Below are 7778 nucleotides of genomic sequence, written 5' to 3' on the forward strand. Positions count from 1 at the left end.
AAATAACACAATTCCTGGGCTCAAGCAATCGACCTACATCAGCCTTCCTAATACCTGAGGTTACAGGTGCACACCATGCCTGACTAATTATTTTTCACAGAGACAGGGTCTTTCTAGTGTTCAGGTTGGTCTAGGATTCCTCCCACCTGTGTCTCCTAAAGATCTGGGATTAAAGGTGCTACCCACATTGCCTGACCCATTTAATCTCTTTTCAAAGAAAAGTTTTCTTAATGTCATAAATGGAAAACTCTTTTCTAGCCACAAATTTATATTTTTGAAATTTAAAGGCCAAGGACTTATGTTTCCAGGCTGGCATGAAATTTTGGGCTGAAGTGATTCTACCAGGTTAGCCTCCAGAGCATGTAAGACTACAGGTACATATCACCCATCCCAGGTAGTTTTTCTCACAACTAATAGTATGCAAATAAAATTGGAGTTTTCCCATCAGATATAAAATAGCATTTGTAGTAGTTTGTTTTGATCCTTGCCTTATTAATAATCCCAAAGAACTAAAAGATTTTGTAAAAGTCGGACAGTCACGTTTTGGGGGTTTTTTTGAAACAGATTCTGATTTCGTTGCCCCAGGCTAGAGTGCCAAGCCATCAACCTAGCTCGGAGCAACCTCAAACTCCCGGGTTCAAGCAATCCTCCTGCCTATGACTACAGGTGCTCATGCTGGCTAATTTTTCTTTTTTCTTTTCTTTTCTTTTCTTTCTTTCTTTCTTTCTTTCTTTCTTTCTTTCTTTCTTTCTTTCTTTCTTTCTTTTTTTTTTAGACAGTCTCACTCTGTTGTCCTATGTACTGTGCTGTAGTGCCAGAGCTCACAGCAACCTCAAACTCCTCAGCTCAAGTGATCTTCTTGCCTCAGTCTCCCAAGTAGCTGCGACAACAGGTGCCTGCCACCATACCCAGCAAGTTTTTCTATTTTTAGAGATGGAGTCTCGCTCTTGCTCAGGCTGGTTTCCCACTCCTGAGCTCAAGCAATCCACCTGACTGGGCCTCCCAGAGCGCTGGGATTACAGGTGTGAGCCACCACACCAGGCCTTGGCCAAGGCTTAATTGCACTACCTCCCTGAGAAGCACAAGATTAGTCTATAGATAACTTTGCTGTCCTAAATCTAAGGACTTGTGATTCCGTAGATAACCTTGTTGTTGCAAATCTTAAGACTGGTCTTTGAGGTGTTTTTCAGTTTCTCCATTCTGGAGACTTTCTGATGCCAGCCAGACCCAGGGATAGGTGTGGGAACAGATCCAACAGCCCTGAAACACTTTACCCAGGAAACCTCCCAACTGAGAAGTCAATTTCTGCATCCCAACCAATGAGCTCATCTCCCAGGAATCAGCACACCCAACTCTCTAGCCCTTTGCCCACCAAGCTATCTTTAAAAACTCTTTTTCCTAAAAGAAAGAGGGATTTTAGATGGATCTGAAAAATTCCTCCCTTCTCCTCATATAGCACCTATGATATTAAACTCTTTCTCTGCTGTAACCGTTGGTGTCTCAGTGTATTGGCTTCTTTCTTTCTTTCTTTCTTTCTTTCTTTCTTTCTTTCTTTCTTGAGAGTCTCAGTATGTCACCCTGGGTAGTGTGCCATAGTGTCACAGCTCACAGCAACCTCAAACTCTTGGGCTTAAGCAATTCTCTTGCCTCAGCCTCCCAAGTAGCTGGGACTACAGGTGCCCATCACAACACCCAACTTATTGGCTTCCTTTTGAGCACTTGTCAATGAACCTGGTTGGGCTATAACAATATTAAACAGTTTTTCTGGGCAGCACATGGCTCAGTGAGTAGGGTGCCAGCTCCATATACCAAGGGTGGGGGGTTTAAACCTAGCCCTGGCCAAACTGCAACAAAAAAATAGCCAGGCATTGTGGTGGGTGCCTGTAGTCCCAGCTACTCAAGAGGCTGAGGCAAAAGAATGGCCTAAGCCCAAGAGTTGGAGGTTGCTGTAAGCTATGACACCATGATACACAGGGCAACAACGTGAGACTCTGTCTCTAAAAATTAAATAAATAAACAAATAAACTGGTTTTTCAGCTGCAACTGTTTCACTGCTGTCACAGTGCATTGGCTTCCTTCTGTACAGAGAGCAATATCTTTATATCTTTCTCACACAGACTTAAAGGCTATCACATCTGAAAATGGAATATCAAGCCAGGCATGGTGGCTCATGCCTGCAATTCTAGACCTCTGGAAGGCTGAGGCAGGTGGATTGTTTGAGCTCAGGAGTTGGAGACCAGCCTGAGCAAGAGTGAGACCCATCTCTACTAGACATAGGAAAACAAGTCAGGTGTGGTGAGCACCTGTAGTCCCAGCTGCTCTGGAAGCTGAGGCAGGAGGACCACTTGAACCTAGGAGTTTGAGGTTGTAATGAACTATGATGATGCTAGTACATTCTAGCCCAGGTGACAGAGTAACAGCCTATCTCAAAAAATTAATTAAATAATTTAAAAAATTAGCTGGGTATAGTGGCCTGTGCCTTTCCTCCCAGTTACTGAGGAGGCTGAGGCAGGAAGATCACCTAAGCCTAGGAGTTCAAAGCTACAGTGAACTATCATGATGCCATTGTACTCTAGTCACCGGGACAGAGCAAGACCTTGTCTCAAAAAAAAAAAAAAAAAAAAGTAAACGCATCATTGTAAACAAATTGTAACTAATTAAATTGTTGTAACTCATAAACTGGACTTGTATAGAAAACATACTTCTGCTAAATTTCTTTGCTTTCTGCTTTTGTAAGCAATAACTTAACTCTTATAAATTAAGCTAAATATTTTATTATTTTCCTGCAAAGCTGTTACTTCACTGTATAAAAACAGCACCAGCAAATGCACTAGAGTGAAAAATTAAAATAGTTTGGTTCTTCATTTGACACCATATAACCCAGAAAAACTTCTCCAACTCTAGTTATTTCCAATGCAAAGATCATTCAGTATTTTAACCCAAATCCAATTATGGATGTAAGGAAGTTACAATATTCCATATGGCTTAACATAACAATGTTATCCTTGAATTATATAATTTTTATAACTAGTTGGGTTTTTTTTTTTTTTTGGCCAGGGCTGGGTTTGAACCTGTCACCTCTGGCAACTCCTTTGAGCCACAGGCTCCACCCTATAACTAATTTTTGACATGGATAAGTTTATGAATTCTGAATACTACAGCCTCATCTGAAAATCATAGGTTATTGTGGAAAAGATGAATATTGTGTTTATCTGCAACCATTATAAATTTAATAATAGCAGTATTGAGAATACTTGCTGTTTTGAGTCTTCTATCCATCACTTATGTGAGACAACCATGTTGGGTTAGGTTATTGCACACTAGTTTATTTAAGGGCTCCATTTTTACTTCTCAATAGATTTTACTGGGCGGCACCTGTGGCTCAAAGGAGTAGGGTGCCAGCTCCATATGCAGGAGGTGGTGGGTTCAAGCCCAGCCCCAGCCAAAAAACTGCAAAAAAAAAAAAAAATAGATTTTACTTATTTCTCATATGCTTCCCCCCTCATCAGTTCTTCTAGTTCTGAAAGGTTACTCCCAGTGCCATCTTGATCAGCCAACTTTCTTCATAACAAGTTTTGTTGGCAAGTCCTGGATTTTCTGTAAGAACTTCATTGATTTTAGTTACTACTCATGATAAAGAAAATAGAGTACACTAACAGTGTTCACACTTTCCAAAGCACCAAATTCATTTTGGTTTGTTTTTGTTATTGTTTTTTTTTTGGGGGAGGGGACAGAGTCTCACTCTGTCACCCGGGGTAGAGTGCTGTGGTGTGGCAACTCACAGCAGCCTCAAACTCTTGGGTTCAAGCCATCCTCTTGCCTCAGGGACTACAGTCACCTGCTACAACACCCGATTATTTTTAGAGACGAGGTCTAGCTCTTTCCCAGGCTGGTCTCAATTACCTAAGCTCAGGCGATCCACTCGCCTTGTCCTCCCAGAGTGCTAGGATTACAGGCGTCAGCCACCGTGTCCTGACTATCTTGTTTCTTTAACTTTGTCCCAACTTCAGGTAGACTGAAGTAAACAACATCTCTCAAAGATTCCGGTGCATAGTTGCTGATGCCCGCTCCTCCAATACCATTTTCTGTTGTGATCGGTTGATATTTGTTAATTTAGACACTGAACAGACCTTCCGTGTGCAGCATCAAGAGGGTGACATTCCCAGCAGGTAGGGCAGGTGAGCAGCACTTGGCAGGCAGTGACATCCCCATATGGACTGAAGGCCCTTGCAATGTGAATGTTCACTAGACAATAATTTAACTTTTAACATTGGAACACTGAGCCCATTTCCCTGAAGTCTTGTGTTTTCCCGAATGGCCATTCCCAGCTGTTTTGTTTGTTTAAACTTAATTTTGATCCTACCCATTATTTCAAGTTGACTGGGCACACGTTCACAACATCACTACTGCCTGCTCCAGCACAAATATTGTTTCCATACCCTTCCCTCCAACCCCTCCTCCCAGCTCCCTGACTAGTCCCAGTCACCTAGGGTCCCCTCAACACACCCAGGATCACCTCACAAACTCTCTGGCGTGTCCCCACAACCTGGCCAGACCCTTATTCCTTCCAGGGCGCCCCCACCCTCAGTCTAAACAACCCAGCCACCCTCTAAACTTCACCCCTGCCTCGCTACATTTCCTCCCCTACCTGCTACATCTGCCCCCCCACACACACCAGGGACGCCCCTTCCCCATATACACTTTCCCAGGTTTTGCCCCAACCCTAGACCCTGCTTCCTCCTCCAGGAGCCGCCTCCCCCAGCAAAAGCATCAAACCCCCTTGTCCCAGCCTCATCAATGCCAACTCCCCTCTTCTCCTCCAGCCCCAGTTCCACGCAGAGCTCTAGACTCACGGCTCCACCTTTACAGGATCCCCCAACTTTCCCCTTCCAGGGTCTCGGGCCACAGTCCCGCTTATGCTGCGGGGCTCAGGTTCCCATCCAATCCAGTAGCCCCTTTCCCCCCACCCCATCCCGCCTGGCTCTGCACCCTCTCCCTGCCGCTGTGTCCCCAGGTCCCACGTACAGATGCAGCTGGCGGCTTCGGTGCTTTCTGAGGTTGTACCCTTGGCGCGTGATTTCTTGACAGTGTTTTGATTGTGGCCCTTATAAGGTGGCTGCAGTCAGGCTGTGATTTCAATATATGAAGAATATCAGTGAAGGTCAGATTCAGACTTGTTTGGGACTTTTCCTGGAGAAATAGTTACTGAATTTGACAGTTTATTTAGGTCAGAAGTTTAATTAAACTGACTGAGAGAGTTTCTTGCTGGTGAAAACAAAAGACTTGAAGGAGGGAGCGTTTCCCCACAGTTAAGAGGAGAGAGGATAAGTGAGGAAGCCGTGTCACGCTTCCTTCCGCATTCCTGACCCCAGGAGGTCATCAGGCCCTGTCTCCAGTTCCTCTTTGGTCTGGTCTTGGCTCCTCGCCTGCTCAGAGGGTCGCTCTATCGGACACTGAGTGTGGAACTCCTTGCACACACTTGTGAGCCCTTCTAAGAGGAAGAAGGTGGAACGGCCTATTGGTTGAGGAAGAGACCACAATGCCCCTTCTACCAACGTGCAGAAAGTTCCTGTGAAATGCAAATATCCCAGGAGCAGGGAGCAGGGAGGGAGCTGCGTCCGAGAGAAGATGTGGCTAGAATCTACCTGTCAGCCGGTCTGCAGTTTCCACTTTCCCAGTAGTTCCCCTGTCTGTCAAGGTTCAGGAGGCGGGGCTTGAAGCGCTGTCCAATCAGGGGCTCTGGGGCGGGCCCTTGTGACTGCCTTTCAAAAGGGAGGGGGAATTAGGAGGTGACCGTTAGCCCCAGTCCGCTCCTCTGTGGGATGCGCCTTCCCCTTGAGGTCTTAGGTTGGGGTCTCCGACAGTCACCAGGTCCCTCCACTGCAGCTTCTGTCCCGCTATCTCTTACGCTGTGACCTGCAGTGGTCGCGGGAGCCGTAGGGAGGACACCGGACACTTGGGACTTGGGAAATGGTGAGTATGAGGGGCCAGGCGTCCCCAGGCGGGAAACCGGCTGGTTGGAACTGGGCGGAACCGGCTGTGGCGGGACCCGGGCCTCCTCGCGGTCGGCTCGGGAGTCTGCGGACACGCGTAGCTGCTGTGGCAGTTCGGTCCTCGGTCCCTCGGGCCGGTGAGGTGCCGCGGGGCTGGCATCCGGGTCCCCAGGCGTCCTGTCGGTCCCTGAGCGGTGACCTCAGCCCCGGCCCTGGCGCCCTGTCTGGGCAGCTCTGCGGCCGCAGCCCCGCGTGTCTCACATTGTGCGGTGACTGCGGGAGGGTCCGGACTTGGAGTGCGAGAGTCGTGCGTGGGCAGGACTGCGGCCTGTGGGGTCCCAGGTCACTTCTTTTTCTTGTTAAAAACTAAATAGAGACCTGTGTTTAACAGGAAAAAGACTCAAACTCTAAAGTAGATTGATTCTCAGCAGAAAATGAGGTACAGAATACCCTAAGAATCCTTGAATGAGGCTGTCGGATTACAGTTTATTTGGGTACATTTCAGGGAAACAGGAAGTGCCGATAAAATCATAAATCAATACATGGATGCCATATATTCGTTTGGCCTCAAAAGGCCGGACATCTGGAAGCTCGGACTTACAAACTATAAGTAGGTTTAGGGATTCTTTAGTTGACAATAGGTTGAGAGTGTTAAGCTTTGAAAATTGGAGTCAATAAGAAGGAATGTCAAAGTTAAAACAAACAGGGGAGTCCATTACCTGTTATGTCATACCAGGCCAGCAAAGGAAAAAGCAGAGTCTCACTATATCACCCTCAGTAGAGTGCTGTGGCGTCACAGCTCACAGCAACCTCCACTTCTGGGCTTGGGCGATTCTCTTGCCTCAGCCTCCCAAGTAGCTGGGATTACAGGGCCCACCACAACACCCAGCTTATTAACTAGGTTTTTTGGCTTATAAGGCTGACTTAACCCTGGACTTGCATGGCCTTAGGTCTTGTTTATAATTGGGTAACAAAGACCACAGTCTTTCTTAGTCTTGAAATTTGTTTTACATTAATGTTGGTCAATTGCATATAAACTCCAAAAAGAAGGGGATATAACGGGTGTGTCTGACCTCCCTTTCCATCAGGGCTGGAAACACAGTGTTAAGGTTTTCCTGGGGTCCCCTTGACTAAGAGGGGATCTGTTCAATCAGTTGCGGCAGGTAGGATTTATTCTTAGTTTACAGACTGAAGGAAATGTTATTACAAGGTGCATGAGGAACCAACCCAGATTAAATACTTGATTGGTGATAGGTAGTGGCCTTATTTGGACTTATCAACCTGAAATGGGTGAAAGGATGAGAATTCAGTTTTTTCTAGTTGAGATAGTAGCATCTTAGATTGTTCTTAGTTGAGATAGCATCTCACTCTGTCACCTGGGCTAGACTGCAGTGGCATCATCATAGCTCAGTGCAGCTTCAAATACCTGGGCTTAAGTGGCTCAAATGATCCTCCTGCCTCAGCCTCCCAAATAGCCGGGACCACAGGTACACACCACAATGCCCAGCTAATTTTTCTATTTTTCTGTAGACATGGGGTGTCATTCTTGTTCAGGCAGGTCTCCAACTCATGCCCTTGGCCTCCCAAAGTGCTAGGATTGCAGGTGTAAGCCACTGCACCCAGCCAGTTTTAAAGATTTTATTCAAACAAAAACTTGAGTAAGGCCATTTGGGAGAACACAGACTATACAATACTGGGCTCTGTGCTCCAAAGTTAAAAGTGAAATTCTTGCTTCTATAGGCAAAAGCCAATAAAGGTAGTGGGACATTACAACATTTTCTTTTC

The sequence above is a fragment of the Otolemur garnettii genome, unplaced genomic scaffold, assembly GCF_000181295.1.
Source record: "Otolemur garnettii isolate 467f Iridium unplaced genomic scaffold, OtoGar3 scaffold00127, whole genome shotgun sequence".
NCBI classification, from domain to species: domain Eukaryota; kingdom Metazoa; phylum Chordata; class Mammalia; order Primates; family Galagidae; genus Otolemur; species Otolemur garnettii.